The sequence below is a fragment of the Lepidochelys kempii genome, chromosome 2 (assembly GCF_965140265.1).
Source record: "Lepidochelys kempii isolate rLepKem1 chromosome 2, rLepKem1.hap2, whole genome shotgun sequence".
In the NCBI taxonomy this organism is placed as follows: Eukaryota; Metazoa; Chordata; order Testudines; family Cheloniidae; genus Lepidochelys; species Lepidochelys kempii.
Genome location: NC_133257.1, coordinates 1,807,051 through 1,824,001, shown reverse-complemented (window position 1 = coordinate 1,824,001; position 16,951 = coordinate 1,807,051). Strand labels below are relative to the sequence as shown.

General features: G+C 44.9%; 1 protein-coding gene across 4 annotated transcripts in view; it reads right to left on the bottom strand.

Annotated features, from left to right (window-relative positions):
• Positions 1–16,951, bottom strand: part of MAF1 (MAF1 homolog, negative regulator of RNA polymerase III) — a 39,810-nt gene that overhangs the window by 18,810 nt on the left and 4,049 nt on the right. The window contains exon 1 of one of the 4 annotated variants that reach the window (XM_073329826.1): positions 16,632–16,841. The exons of the other annotated variants lie outside the window; for them this stretch is intronic. The gene's annotated coding sequence lies outside the window, so the exon portion shown is untranslated. Of the gene's footprint in view, positions 1–16,631; positions 16,842–16,951 lie in introns of those variants that run through there. 4 annotated transcript variants of the gene reach the window in all.

Here is a 16,951-nt window from a genome sequence, read left to right as displayed (position 1 = left end):
TTGCAGTGTTCGTAGGAAGGATTCTGTGGGTTAGTATGTTGTTCAGAGGTATGTTGGAAATATTTCTTGAGTCGGAGATGTCGAAAATAGGATTGTAGGTCACCACAGAACTGTATCATGTTCGTGGGGGTGGAGGGGCAGAAGGAGAGGCCCCGAGATAGGACAGCTGCTTCTGCTGGGCTCAGAGTATAGTTGGATAGAGAAGAAGCACCAGGCTAGGGAACCTGTCCGCCCAGCAAGGTCAAAGGGAGGTCAGCTGCTCCCGGACTGAGGCTGCTGGATGTTCTTTCCCTGACATAACCCAGAGGAGATTAGCACAGGCACATGCTACTGCACTGACATGCTGAGCAGCCATCTGAGGGACTGCCTCAGCATTAGCCACACAACCCTGAGTCCGCTCCCCCAGACATCCCCAGTGGAGCCTGTCACGGAGTCCCCGGGCGATGCTCTGGAACTGCTCCCTATGAAGCCAGGCAGGACTCTGGGGAAGTCTCCTTTCTGGGAGCAGCCTGTCTCCAGGGCACACAGCTCACACAGCTTCCACCTTCCTGGGTCTGACCTCGGAGCATTCAGCATCCTCTGCCTCTCCGTGCGCTTCCCACAGCAAGTCCGCTCAGGCGGGGCTCCTGGGGAAGCCAGAGGGTCCTGCCCCACAACTCCGCAGTCAGACGTGACTCTCAGCCAGCCAGGAAAACAGGTTTATTAGACTACAGGAACATGGTCTAAAACAGAGCTTGTAGGTGCAGAGAACAGGACCCCTCAGCTGGGTCCATTTTGGGGGGCAGTGAGCCACACAACCACGTCTGCCCTTCACTCCGTGTCCCAGCCAGCCCCAAACTGAAACTCCCTCCAGCCCCTCCTCCCCTGGGCTTTGTTCCTTTCCCGGGCCAGGAGGTCACCTGATTCCTTTGTTCTCCAACCCTTTAGCTCTCACCTTGCAGGGGGGAAGGGCCAGGCCATCAGTTGCCAGGAAACAGGGTGTCGGCCATTCTCTGTGTCCAGACCCCTGCACACACCTGCCCTCTAGGGCTCTGCAATGATCATACACCCTTACCCCACCACCTACATACTTAAGAACTGCATAGAGGAAACTGAGGCACCCCCACAATATTCAGAGGAAACATTAAGAACAGTCCCGCTTCGTCACATCGCCTCAGCCCCAAGGACCCTGCAAGGAACAGCCAGCCTCCAGCCCCAGCATTACAGGGGGCCACAGAGCACCAGGATTAGGGAAGGGCAACAGATGGCCTCAGTGCAGACACTCCAGGATGCAGCAAATACTCGACAGCTCCCTGCCCCACACCAACACTGACTGCCCCAGCAGGTAACACAGCCTCCCAAGGTGGGATTGGGAACTCTCGCAGACTCCCCTTACTGTGACAGCCGCTACCTACAAAGGGGCCAAGCCAGGATGGAAAACAAAGTCCTCAGGAACTCCAGTTCTTCCTGTTGACCCCTTGGATTCCCCCAGCCCAGTCTCTTCAGACTCACGTGGATGCAGACACCCCGTCAGTCCCCGACAAGGGGAATCCTGCATTTCCCAGCAGTGCCTGGATCAGTCCTACCTAAACTCTTCCTAATGGTGCCCGTGGAGCTTGGGCCAGAAGAAAGGAACGAGCCCCTGTGGAGGGGAGGGCAGACTTCCAGGTGGAGAGGAAGCTGCTAACTCAGTAAGAAGCACCAGAGCTCTAATGACCCCAAACATTCACACTGGTCTGGGACTAGTTTGGTCCCTGGCTCAACAGGGGCTGAAGCAGGAAAGGGAGCTCCCACAATCCCTCAGCAGCACCATCAGGGGGAGGGTCAAAAACAAATCAAGCCATGTGCTACATCCTGGTTCAGATTGCAGGAGCACCACCTCGACTGTCAACTCCAGGATCGGGGAGAGTCACAAAGCACCTACAAACCTAGTCTCGGACAGACTGTGAGAATGGCTACTGCAGGGCAGGGAGGCAGCATCAATCTGAACAAAAGCAGACTTCCCCTTACTGGGACAGGTGCTACCACAGGAAACAACCATCAGGGGAAAAAACCTAACAAATAGAGTGTTGCAGACGAGACGCTGCGGCCTCAAGCACAGAGAAGATACTTGGGTAACATTGCTACATTAGTGCACACAGACCCCGACCACTGTCAAAAGACAGGATATTGGGTTAGATGAACCACTGGTCTCACTCAGTATGGCCGTTCTCATGTTAGCCTTTTTGGCCACAGCGTCACACTGGGAACTCATGTTCAGCTGATTGTCCACCATGACCCCCAAATCTTTTCCAGAGTCCCTGCTTCCCAGGATAGAATTCCCCATCCTGTAAACATGGCCTACTGTCTTTGTTCCTAGATGCAGACATTGCCATTTAGCCTATTAAGTCACATATTGTGTGCTTGCCTCCAGCTTATCAAGAGATCCAGATTGCTCTGTGTCAGTGTGGATAAAAATCAATGATTTTTTTTTTTAATTTTTAAAATCTGATTTTTAATTAAATCAGATATTTTTTGATAAAATGCTTTTTGAGGAAAAACACACCTATCTAAAGATAGTTTTAATTAAGATACATTATAGCTCAAATATATCATCATGGAATAGGGATTATAAATTCTAATTCTATAGTTTGAGACAATATATTCATGTAATGTTTAAGAAAAGTTTTGTAAATGAGTTCCAATAGTTTATGGATTAGTGACCCAATCTTATGGGGTTCCAGGGGCTTCTGTATAGATTATTTAGGTTAATCTTTCTATCTACCCAATGGGACTCCTGCTCAGTCTAGAAGATACCATCAGAGATGCTTAGTTTAGCAGTTCTCAAACTGTGGATTTGTGTCTCCAGAGACAACACACTTGTTAACAGCAAAAATGTTTTAAAATAAATAAATAATATATAGAGGAGAAATAACAGACCTCAACTCTATTGTTCCTCTGCAAATGTGTGTACACAGAGTCAATCCCTTACCTCTCTTTAAAAGTGCAAAGTTTCAAAAAGTTCAATGAATAGAAGATTGTTGGGGGCGGAATAGATCTGGAGAAGGAGAAGTCCTGACATAAATGTGAGAAGCGAGGGACATATGCTTTTTTGTTAAAATATTATATGTTTGCTGTTGAAGAAAAAGATCCAGAATACTTAACATTGTAGTTTTAGTTAAATAAAACAATTTAAATGTCTGTCTGGTGATGTTCTCTTCCTAATACAGCATGGCAAGAAAATCCTCCAAATATTAATGATTAACCTGTTGAACTGGAGATATTTATGAAGTCATTGGGAGGTGAACTATCTGCTTCAATTACCTTTGGTAAATGAAATAACCAATCATTCATTTTCTGATATAGCTGTAAAACTAATCTGAAGAGTTTTCAGAATAAATCACTGTTTAAAAATGTATAGTGTGTACCTTCTAAAAATGAAACCTACCTCTCTCTCTGAGTTGTGAAGAATATGTATTAAGGTTATAACAACCAACAAGAATGCACTTTTATGTAGAAATCCATGATTAAATCACTAGACAGGAAGACTCCATTTAAATCATGATTTAAATCAATTTGATTTAACTCAAATCCACCCTGGTCAGTGACCTGTCCTCTTCATGATTTACCAGTCCACCTGGGTCTTCTGCAAATTCTTCCAGGCCATTGATAAAAATGTTAAATAGCATGGGGCTAAAAACCGTTCCCTTGAGCACCCTGCTAGAAACAATCTGCTTGATGGCGATCCCCTGTTTACAATTACATTGGCCTTAATCTGTTTAATATGTGCCTTGTGAATTTTATATCATTCTGGGGTTTTTCATCAGAACGTTGGGAGGTACCAAGTCAAACACCTGAGAGAAGTCTAAGTACAGTACAATACATTTCAGAGTAACAGCCGTGTTAGTCTGTATTCGCAAAAAGAAAAGGAGTACTTGTGGCACCTTAGAGACTAACCAATTTATTTGAGCATAAGCTTTCGTGAGCTTCAGCTCACTTCATCGGATGCATACTGTGGAAACTGCAGAAGACATTATATACACAGAGACCATGAAACAATACCTCCTCCCACCCCACTCTCCTGCTGGTAATAGCTTATCTAAAGTGATCACTCTCCTTACAATGTGTATGATAATCAAGGTGGGCCATTTCCAGCACAAATCCAGGTTTTCTCACCCAACCAGCAGGAGAGTGAGTTTGTGTGGGGGTGGGGTGTGGGGGGGTTGGGTTTGTAGGGAGAGTGGTCACTTTGGATAAGCTGTTACCAGCAGGAGAGTGGGGTGGGAGGAGGTAATTGTTTCATGGTCTCTGTGTATATAATGTCTTCTGCCGTTTCCACAGTATGCATCCGATGAAGTGAGCTGTAGCTCACGAAAGCTTATGCTCAAATAAACTGGTTAGTCTCTAAGGTGCCACAAATACTCCTTTTCTTTTTATTAATTACATTACACTTCTTTAGGTCATTATTAATCAAATCCCACAGCCGCTCCATTATTTTGCACAGGATCAAATGCCTATCACCCTAGTTATACTGTTGACCCTTTTTAAAAATTGGCCCAACATTAGCTTTCTTCCGACACCTTGCTCCTGATGCATACTTTTGGGTGCTCATGCTGCAAACACCCGTCCTCAGTTGCGTTAAGGAACATGGTGCTTAAAATACCAGCAGACACCTGGAGCCCTGTTTACACTAACTCTCCAACCACTGACCACATCCATGACAGCAGTGGAAAGTCTAGCAAAAAAATCCTAATGCACACACAGCCTCTATGGAAGTGAAAGCCAACCCTAATTCTGACATAGAGGAGGGGGAAGGGATAAGTAAACAGCAGCATAGGGCTTTTATAGCCTTGGGTCCAGAATAGCATCCCAAGCATTGCTTGGGATAGCATCCTACGCATGCTCCCTAGCCGTGTTCTATTTTGAAAGCATTTAGTGGCTCATGACTCCTGCAATGGAATCGGCAGGGAAGGGATAGACTTCCAAAAGACTTGCTAATCTCATGAAGTTACTGAGAGACATGGCATCACCACAGAGAGAAATCCTAAGTCACGACATTAACTTCATTCAAAAGGGCCTTTGTTTCAGTCCTGGAGGTGTAGTTATACAAGATTTTATAGCTCCACAGCACCAGGCAATGACGATCGAGCAGCAGAGTTCTGGACATTGGGACCTCAAGGAACATGGACCTCACGTGACCATATCCCGTCTCCAACGGTGACAGTATGCGTTGCTGCAGAAGAGACAGCACTGAACCCTGCTGGAGACAGGGAATAATCTGCCCAAAGGTGAAAGGTCTTCCTACCTCTTAAGTGGTAACATATGCTCAGAGAGCCAAGGCTTTAGCGCCCCCATTTTTTTCCACACCCACAGACTGCCCTCAACTGCCCCATGGGCTGAATCTAGCCAACGGGCTGCACTTCAGCCATACCCTGAGTTACCATAAACCCAGTCATCCAAGCACAGAGGGACTGGGTTAGCATCTGAAAAGGCAGTATTGGCCAGGTGACAGAGCATTATGGAGGCACTTAGGCTGTTAAGAGGAAATAAAACATGGGGTATCATTAAACAATTACAACCCATTCTTGACAGGGACCAAATTCTGACAGAAAATTTTCCTGAACCTCCTCTTCTGGCCGTCAAACAACTACTCAATATCATCAGAAGCAAGCTCCCCACAGACCAGGACACACCAATTCAAAGTGGAACCAGACCTGGCCAGAATAACCAATGCAAAACCTTCAGACATACCTCCACTGCTGTGAAGATCAACCTCCCTAGAACACACCTTTCAAGATCAATGGATCCTACACATGCCTATCACAACATGCATATACTTTATCCAGTGCACGAAGCGTCCCAACAACAACTATGTGGGTGAAACCAGACAATCACTATGTTCTCGAATAAACTTGCACAGGAAAATGACAGAAAGATAAAAAACACCATATCACCTATGGGCGAACACTTCACAAAATGATCACTCCATGTCTGACCTCTCAGTCCTTGTGCTCAAGGACAAGGAAATCTGCACACCTTCCAGACACAAGCTTGGGATCTTAAATCCATAACTCTGCTAGACAATAAAAATCATGGGCTCAAGAGAGACACTGGATTTATGGGTTTCAGAGTAGCAGCCATGTTAGTCTGTATTTGCAAAAAGAAAAAGGAGGACTTGTGGCACCTTAGAGACTAACAAATTTATTTGAGCAGAAGCTTTCATGAGCTACAGCTCACTTCATCGGATGCATTCAGTGGAAAATACAGTGGGGAGATGTATATACATAGAGAACATGAAACAATGGGTGTAACGAGAGTGATCACTTAAGAGGAGCTATTACCAGCAGGAGAGTGGGGGGGTACCTTTTGTAGTGATAATCAAGGTGGGCCATTTCCAGCAGTTGACAAGAACATCTGAAGAACAGTGCGGGGGGGGGGGGCGCAAATAAACATGGGGAAAATAGTTTTACTTTGTGTAATGACCCATCCACTCCCAGTTTCTATTCAAGCCTAAGTTAATTGTATCCAGTTTGCAAATTAATTCCAATTCAGCAGTCTCTCCTTGGAGTCTGTTTTCGAAGTTCTTTTGTTGAAGAATTGCCACTTTTAGGTCTGTAATTGAGTGACCAAAGAGATTGAAGTGTTCTCCCACTGGTTTTTGAATGTTATAATTCTTGACATCTGATTTGGGTCCATTTATTCTTTTACGTAGAGACTGTCCAGTTTGACCAATGTACATGGCAGAGGGGCATTGCTGGCACATGATGGCATATATCACATTGGTAGATGTGCAGGTGAACGAGCCTCTGATAGTGTGGCTGATGTGATTAGGTCCTATGATGGTGTCCCCTGAATAGATATGTGGACACAGTTGGCAACGGGCTTTGTTGCAAGGATAGGTTCCTGGGTTTGTGGTTCTGTTGTGTGGTTGCTGGTGAGTATTTGCTTCAGGTTGGGGGGCTGTCTGTAAGCAAGGACTGGCCTGTCTGCCAAGATCTGTGAGAGTGATGGGTCGTCCTTCAGGATAGGTTGTAGATCCTTGATGATGCGTTGGAGAGGTTTTAGTTGGGGGCTGAAGGTGATGGCGAGTGGCGTTCTGTTATTTTCTTTGTTGGGCCTGTCCTGTAGTAGGTGACTTCTGGGTACTCTTCTGGCTCTGTCAACCTGTTTCTTCACTTCAGCAGGTGGGTACTTTAGTTGTAAGAATGCTTGATAGAGATCTTGTAGGCGTTTGTCTCTGTCTGAAGGGTTGGAGCAAATGCGGGGTTGTACCATAGAGCTTGGCTGTAGACAATGGATCGTGTGGTCTGGTCTGGATGAAAGCTGGAGGCATGTAGGTAGGAATAGCAGTCAGTAGGTTTCCGGTATAGGGTGATGTTTATGTGACCATCACTTATTAGCACTGTAGTGTCCAGGAAGTGGATCTCTTGTGTGGACTGGTCCAGGCTGAGGTTGATAGTGGGATGGAAATTGTGGAAATCATGGTGGAATTCCTCAAGGGCTTCTTTTCCATGGGTCCAGATAATGAAGATGTCATCAATGTAGCGCAAGTAGAGTAGGGGCGTTAGGGGACGAGAACTGAGGAAGCATTGTTCTAAGTCAGCCATAAAAATTTTGGCATACTGTGGGGCCCTGCGGGTACCCATAGCAGTGCCGCTGATTTGAAGGTATACATTGTCCCCAACGTAAAATAGTTATGGGTGAGGACAAAGTCAAATTTCAGCCACCAGGTTAGCCGTGACATTATCGGGGATAGTGTTCCTGACGGCTTGTAGTCCATCTTTGTGTGGAATGTTGGTGTAGAGGGCTTCTACATCCACAGTGGCCAGGATAGTATTTTCAGGAAGATCACTATTTCCCCATGTTTATTTCCCTCTACCCACCCCCCCACTGTGCCTCAGACATTCTTGTCAACTGCTGGAAATGGCCCACCTTGATTATCACTACAAAAGGTCCTCCCCCCCCCCCATGGTAATAGCTCATCTTAAGTGATCACTCTCCTTACAGTGTGTATGGTAACACCCATTGTTTCATGTTCTCTATGTATATAAATCTTCCCACTGTATTTTCCACTGAATGCATCCGATGAAGTGAGCTGTAGCTCACGAAAGCTTCTGCTCAAATAAATTTGTTAGTCTCTAAGGTGCCACAAGTACTCCTTTTCTTTTTACTGGATTTATGGCTCGTTACAACAACCTGTAATCCACTAACCTTCCTTTTTTGTCTTCTGACTGCAACAATATTGAATGATCTTCACTTTGAATGGTCTTTTACAACATGTGTAAGCCCCTTAGTTTTCAGTTTAAACTTGTTTTTACCGAAAAAAATCCCAGATTTTACAAAAAAAAAAATTTCTGATTTTCACCCCACTTTTGTATCATTCAAATATATAAAAATAAGTTGTTTTATTAGGAAAATACATATATCTCATGCAATGTATTGTAGTTCAATAATACATTAGTGTGTGTGTATATGCAAAGCTGCCTGCTGAAGTAAGGCTAGAAGATACAAACAAACAGGCACGCACGCAAGCTCTGAAGTATGTGTGCATCTGAACGTATTGATTACTCACACCCACTACGTACACATTTTAAGCTATTAGCAGATAATGGTTTAAAGATATGACATGCTAAAATGGGAAGAAAACAAAAATCTGTATCAGAATACATTTCAGAACACAAGGAAGTATTCGAAAGTTAAAAAAACACAGGAGAAAAGGACAACATTGAGTGTATGTGCTGCAAATGGTGTGGCCCAATTATTCAATTTAAATATTTACAGGCTAATAGTTCTGCGTCTACAACAGTAAACTTTTTTATTCAAATGAAAAGTTATTTGGGGATTAGAGATGTATTGTTTTCTTAAACCCAGAGGTGGTGTTTGTTTTAGTTCTGCAACAAACCACACTGAATTCCATTCATCAAAGCATTAATCTACTGAATACTTTTTTCCCCTTGTACTTCCATCCACCAAATAAACCTCAATACTTACCAAGAAATATTAATAGTTTTTTCCACCAATTTTCACTTGTTTTTGTTGTTGTAGTAATAAACACCAATAAATTCATGGGAAAAATTAAATAAAATAAGAACTGAAAAACAACGGACCCTAAATATGTGGTAAGTACCTATGCTAAACACTATGTTCTACCTCGTGTTTAGCTGTGATACTCCCAGAGTCTCTTTTCCAGACCCACAGAGCTCTGGGTAGCTCAAAAGTTTGTCTCTTTCACCAACAGGGAAAAAAAAAAAAAAATACTGCCTCGTCCCCTTCTCTCTCTCAGAGGAAGTAAGTGAGAGCAAGAAGCTGTTCAGAAGGTAAAATCTGAGAATGAGCAATTTGTGCCAAAGGCAAAAAGAGGCTAAAAATATTTGTAGGCAGAGTCCCAAAAGGAACCTTTGAGCTCTGAGCTCACTGCACAGACCAATTAGCCTCCAGCCAGGGAGATATTTTACTGCGGACAATAAAGCATACAAGGTGCAGGTGCCCCGCTCCCCACCTCAGCCAGGTCATGAAGCCAGGCACACAGCTAGTTGTAAATACGGTACCTGAAGACTTGATTTAAGAACTAGTTTCTTTTTCTCGCCGGTCTTGGTAAATCCCTTCTCTGGGGCCAAGCAGAAAGCTCTCCCTGGAGCGCAGCTGTTCCCCAGCACCTCCTGAAGAACCTTCTCTTTCATTTAAAAGGATTAGAGACCCGATCCTCAGCTCTCCTCCAGCAGCACAAAGCTGCCACCAGTGGAAGATTCCCACAGCATGGGGAAATCCTCAGTTGGTGCAGTCATCCATGCCCATCATCCAGTCCCTGTCCTGGGGAATGGGGGAGGCCGGGGCATCTGTCATCCCTAGTTTCAAGAACAGGCCCTTCACCGGTTAGAGCAGCCATGTCAGTTCCATTCTCCTGCTAGAGAAGTGCTCCTGAGGCAGAAGGGGCAAAATGCTATTGTCCCTCAGAGGAACAGTGAAGATGTCCAGACTAGAGGAACAGATGGGATTCCAGCAACCCTGCATTGAGCTGGTGGGACTATGACCCACTTCCACAAATTTCTGAAAGAGCCTCAGTTAATTTTGCCACTACAGAAAGACAGCTGTGAGAGTACCTCCATCAAGCATCGAGGGAAATAGGGCTCCCTGCTATGAGGACCATTTATATGTAGTAAACAAGGACAGAACAATCAGATCGAAAGCAGGAAACATTAAGAATTAATAGTCGGAAATGCTTCCCAAAAAAGACCAATTAGGTAATGGAACAGGAAACTAATAAAGGTCACATGATCACTATCTTGCTAAATGACTAGACATGTAGCTGATTCAGGAAACTAAGAAAAATGGTGCTATGGTGAGACAGGAGTGAGATTCTGAGAGAAGAGAAATTCTACAGTCCAAATATCTACGCAGTTCAGTGTGCTACATTAGTGAAGCATTAAGGCTGAAAATCTCACATCTGAGAACTTCGTCACCCATGAGAGAGAAGGATCTTTTATAACCCCAGTAAGAGAGCAAGAAAGAGAAACACTGGGAAACTGAAATCAAGTCACCCCTAACTGAAGCGTTTTGTTAAACTTTCCATGAAATATAAGTGAATATTTAATGTAGATCCATTTTTGGGAGCTGTAATCTCATTACTGCAGCATATATGGGACTTTGGAGAACAGATAGCCCAGAAGTCTGCACTAGTTTTTCATATCCGAGTACCAGGAGCATGTCATGGAATTTGTACCCCCACTGAGTTACCAGACACCGAATAATGAGAGAGAGAAAGAGAGAGAGAGTTTGGAAGGGGGTGAAGCAGGACCAAGGCCACTCATTCTGGGCAGATGCCAGCCAGAGCCATTGTCCAAACTGTCTGTCAGAGAAAGATACCATCTGCTCAGACACCAAGAGATTCATGAGCAAACTCATGGGCAAAAGGGAAACAATGGAAGTTAACCCCATACAGGAATGGACAGAAGCCAAACCTTGATAAAGTCAAGTTAGCAAACAGCCCAACCATGACTAGACGAGACCAGGAAAGGCAGAAAGCAAAGGGAACATGTAACAGTTAGAGAATGGGTAAAGGCTGATCTTTTAGTCAGGCAATAGGAATGGACTCGTCTGACAGGAACTGCTCTTGTGGTTTCCCTGATACCAAAATCCACTATTTGGACTTCTTGCTTTTCAGTACAGCTGTTACTCATCAGAGCAGGGATTCCCCTCCCCACTTCCCCACCTCCTGGACCCCTGTCATAAATGTACAGCTAAGGGTAACATAAAATCACTCCCCTTGTAAGGGGTTAAGAAGCTCAAATAACCTGTGTCATAAATATAAAGGGAAGGGTAACCACCTTTCTCTATACAGTGCTATAAAATCCCTCCTGACCAGAGGCAAAAGCCTTTCACCAGTAAAGGGTTAAGGAGCTAAGATAACCCCACTAGCACCTCACCCAAAATGGCCAATGAGGGGACAAGATTTTTTCAAATCTGGAGTGGAGGGAACAAAGGGTTGGGTCTGTCTGTGTGCTGCTTTTTCTGGGAACAGATCAGGAATGCAGCCTTACAACTCCTGTAAAGTTAGTAAAAGTAATCTAGCTAGAAAATGCATTAGATTTTCTTTTGTTTAATGGCTTGTAAAATAAGCTGTGCTGGAGGGAATATATATTCCTGTTTTTGTGTCTTTTTGTAACTTAAGGTTTTGCCTAGAGGGATTCTCTGTGTTTTGAATCTGATTACCCTGTAAGGTATTTACCATCCTGATTTTACAGAGGTGATTCTTTTACCTTTTCTTTAATTAAAATTCTTCTCTTAAGAACCTGATTGATTTTTCATTGTTCTTAAGATCCAAGGGTTTGGGTCTGTGTTCACCTGTACCAATTGGTGAGGATTATCATCAAGCCTTCCCCAGGAAAGGGGGTGTAGGGCTTGGGGGGATATTTTGGGGAAAGACGTCTCCAAGTGGGCTCTTGCCCTGTTCTTTGTTTAAAATGCTTGCTGGTGGCAGCATACTGTTCAAGGATAAGGCAAAGCTTGCACCTTAGTGAAGTTTTTAAACTTAAGCTGGTAAGAATAAGCTTAGGGGGTCTTTCATGCAGGTCCCCACATCTGTACCCTAGAGTTCAGAGTGGGGAAGGAACCTTGACAACCTGGTTGGCACCTGACCAAAAGGACCAATAAGGGAAGAAGGTCCTTTCAAATCTGTGGGGGGAGGTTTCTTGTTGATGATTTCTTTGTTGTTCTTTCCGGGACAGAGAGGGACCAGAGCAGGAAAAAAATATCTCCTAAAACCCTACCTGAAATAAGCATCCAAGATTACAAAAATTGTAAGGAATAGCAAGGAAATGTGTTAGCTTATCTTTTGTTTTAGCTTGTGAACTTTCCCTACGCTAAAAAGGAGGTTTATTCCTGTTTTTTTGTAACTTTAAAGTTTTGCCTAGAGGGGAATCCTCTGTGTTTTAAATCTTATTACCCTGTAAAATTACCTTCCATTCTGATTTTACAGAGGTGCTTCTTTTACTGTTCTTTATTATAAAGTTATGTTTTTAAGAATCTGATGGACTTTTAGGACACTAAAAACCAAAGAGTCTGGTCTGTGCTCACCTTGTTTACCTATTTGGTTGGTAAATGATTCTCAAGCCTCCCCAGGAAAGGGGGTGAAGGGGTTGGGGGGATATTTTGGGGAAACAGGAACTCCAAGTGGTCCTTTTCCTGAATCTTTGTCTAACTCACTTGGTGGTGGCAGCGATACCATCCAAGGACAAAGAAGAATTTGTGCCTTGGGGAAATTTTTAACCTAAACTGGTAAGAATAAGCTTAAGGGGTCTTTCATGCGGGTCCCCACATCTGTAACCCAGAGTTCAGAGTGGGGAGGGAACCCTCACATGGTGGCAGAGCGGTGGGATAATTCTGAATCAGAAGCACAGACCTTAGTATTTTAAAAAGGACACATTTTTTCTTTTGGCTGCTTGAAAGCCAGGGAGGGGATTGGTTTTTTTTTTGTTGTTGTTTTTTTTTTAGCTGAGAGCAGCTGCAGTTTTGTTTTTTTTTTCTTTGCCTGCAGGCAGAGTAGTTAAGTCCTGCAAGGAAATTCACAAGCTAAAACAAAAGATAAGCTAACGCATTTCCTTGCTATTCCTTACAATTTTTGTAATCTTAGATGCTTATTTCACGTAGGGTTTTAGGAGATGTTTTTTTCCTGCTCTGGTCCTTCTCTGTCCCGGAGAGAGCAACAAAGAAAACACAAACAAAAAACCTCCCCCCACAGATTTGAAAGGATCTTCTTCCCTTACTGGTCCTTTTGGTCAGGTGTCAACCAGGTTATTTGAGCTTCTTAACCCCTTACAGGTAAAGAAGGGATTTTATGCTACCCTTAGCTGTATGTTTATGACAACCCCTTTCACCCTAAATCTTCAGTTAGCTTGTCCAGAATCAGGAATAGCAGAAGATGCCTCCAACTACAAAACAGCTGATTCAGTTACAGTGAGCAAAACTCTGGAGACTCCCAGGACAGGAACTCCTAAGAACCTAAGAGCTGCCCTATTTGGTCAGGCCAATGGCCCTTCTAGACCAGTATCCTGTCTCCAAGAGTAGTCAGTACCAGAGCGTCAAGGGAAGTTTACAGAACAGGTCAGTTGGCGATCCACCCAGTCTTCCCCTTCTGACTGGTAGTCAGAGATTTAGGGTTGCCTGGAGCATGGGGTTGCTATCCTGACCATCTTGGCTAACAGCCATTGATGGCTTTATCCTCCACTAACTTTATCTAGATCTTTTTTGAACCAAGCAGTTACAGTTTTGGTCACCATAACATCCCATGGCAGTAAGTTCCACAGGTTAACTGAGCACTGTGTGAAAAAATACTTCCTTTTGATTATATTAAACCTACTGCCTATTAAATTCATCAGTTGACTGCTGGTTTTTGTCTTGTGGGAGAGAGTAAGCAACACTTCTCTATTCACTTTTTCCACACCGTGTACAATTTCCTCCCCCCACACACACACCCTGCCTTAGTCATCTGTTTTCTAAGCTGAACAGCACTAATCCTTTCAGTCTCTCCTCATATGGAAGCTGTTCCATACCCTTAAATCATTTTTGTTTCCGTTCTTTTAACCCGTTCTAATTTCCTTTTTGAGATGAGGTGACCAAAACTGGACACAGTATTCAAGCTGTGTGCACACCATGGATTTATACAGTGGCATTATGGTATTTTCTGTCTTATTTTCTATTCCTTTCCGAACAGTCCCAAACAATCTCTTGGCCTTTTTAACTGCCACCGCATATTGCACTGAAGTTTTCACAGAACTGTCCACAATGACTCCAAGATCTTTTTTTTGAGCAGTAACGACTAATTTAGAACCCATCATCATTATATATGTGTAGCTGGGATTATTTTTTCCAATGTACATTAATTTGCACTTTAAGTGTTGAATTTCATCTGTCATTTTGTTGCCCAGTTACCCGTTTTGTGAGATTCTCCTGTAGCTCTTTGCAGTCAGCTTTGGACTTAACTACCTCGAGTAATTTTATATCATCTGCAAATTTGCCACTTCACTGTTCACTTTTGTTTCCAGATCATTAATGAATATGTTGAACAGCACAGGTCCCAGTACAAGCCTTGGGGAACCCCATGGTTTACTTCTCTCCATTGTGAAAACTGACAATTTACATTTACTCTTTGTTTCCTAACTCTTAACCAGTTACTGATCCATGAGAAGAGATTCCTCATGACTACTCAGTTTCCTTAAGAACTTTTGGTGAGTGAACTTGTCAAAGGCTTTCTGAAAATCCACGTACACTTTATCCACTGAATCAGCTTTATTCATGTGCTTGTTGACAACTTCAAATAATTCTAATAGATTAGTGAAACATGACTTCCCTTTACAAAAGCCATCAAATTGTGTGTGTGTCTGCCTAATAATTCTGTTCTTTAATATAATTTCTAACAATTTGCCCGGTATTGACATTGGGCTTACCAGCCTACAAGTGGCAAGAATCACAGCTGAAGCCCTTTTTAAAAACTGGCATTACATTTGCTACCTTCCAGTCATCTGGTACAGAGGCTTGTTTCAGAGATAGGTGACATACTACAGTGAGTAGGTCTGCAATTTCAAATGTGAGTTTCTTCAGAACTCTTGGGCGAATACTATCTGGTCCTGAAGACTTATTACTAAGGATGAGAGTTTGTCACGGAAGTCATGGATTCTGTGACTTTCTGTGACCTCTGTACCAGCCACTGCACCCTCCCCAACAGCAGGAGGAGTTTGAGTGGGGGTTGGGGCACGGCATAGGTTGAGGGCTCCCCATAAGCAGCGACATCCCTTGGCTCCTAGGGGGAGGCATGGCCAGGGACCTCTGCGCACTGCCTCCGCCTGTAGGCACCGCCACCACAGCTCCCACTGGCCGCAGTTCCCAGCCAATGGTAGCTGCGAAGCCAGCGGTCAGGGAGGAAGCAGCATGTAGAGCTGCGTGGCCACGCCTCTGCCTAGGGGATGAGGGATGTTGCTGTTTCCAGGGACGTACAGAGCCAGGTAGGGAGCTTGTCAGCCCCGCCAACCTGCCCCCACCCAGCACTGTGGGTCCCGGGCCGCACACCATCACCCACCCTCCCCCACAGCACCAGCGTGGGTCCCAGGCCACCACCCATGCCCAGCACAGGCACTGGGCACCCCCCAGCCACCCCTCTTTCCCTAAGCATGCGCGTTGCCCCCGTCCCCCAGGTCGCCCCCTCCCCTGAGGGCCCATGGCGCACACACCCCAGGCCACCCCCCTCCCCCAAGCACTTGCGGCACCCAAGTCCACCGGCTCCCCTGAGCACCCCCAGGCTGCCCCCCTCCCCAAGATTAGTCAGGGGTATACAGTACAAGTCACGGACTGGTCACATGCGGTGAATTTTTGTTTATTGTCCGTGACCAGTCCATGACTTTTACTAAAAACACCTGTGCCTAAAATGCATTACTGTCAAATTTAACAACCAAGGAATCAACTCAATCAAGCAAGGATAGCTCTGAGCCAACAGTGCCATAAAATATACCATATATCTTACATGTGACTAAGTCTAATTACAGGCACTGCGCATTCAGGGATTTGTCCCAGATGTGCCTTAGGTGTGTTTATTGGTAGTAAAAGGAGGATGGCTCTGCCCATGGTAACAGAAGTGGCAATCTAACAAGGATGTTGCCCAACCTCAATACCTGTTGGGGAGAAGCAGAGGTCAGAAGAAATTGGTTTTGGTAGCTGATATAACAGGTACCCTGCCTCCCTAGATGCAAGAGCCTTATCTTACCAAAAGACAGAACACTTCCTTGGGACAGGAGACTGGCAGGGACGCTGAGGCAGCATTTAGGCTGTGAGATTACTTTTATCCTGTCATCTAAGATTTCTGATGCATGCAAAACTTTGTAGCTGAACTTTAGAGCCTCCCTATCTAGCATGGTGATAGGGCCACATAAATACCCAACAAAGCTTCACTTAGAATCATAGAATCATAGAATATCAGGGTTGGAAGGGACCCCAGAAGGTCATCTAGTCCAACCCCCTGCTCGAAGCAGGACCAATTCCCAGTTAAATACCTAGTACCTATCCTTGAATGTACGTTTTTCCGCTCTCTGTCACTTACCAATAAAACCTACTCTTGAGACAAGCAGAATTGGTTTGTGGATACTGTCAGTGGGGGCAGTCACTGTGGGCAATGCTGAGATACTGACCTCAAGGATGATACAATCCAGAGCGAGTGCAAATTTCACTGCACTGTGGCAGGCAAGGGGCGTGAGACCTTCCATCCCAACAGTGCCACAAGATCCGGATTGAGGCACACCTCAAAGCAGGCAGGCACCCACCCATGGCAGCCCCATAACTCCCAGCATGCAATGCTCCATCCCACCCTAGCACCCCCCCCCCACCACCACACACACCCCAGGCGCTCCCAGCTGCATGCTGCGCTCCATCCCAGAGGGCACCGCCTCGGGCCTGGAGGTCCGCAGCTGCCACCGTGCAACGCTCCAGCCCCTCCCTCCAGGGGTGCAGC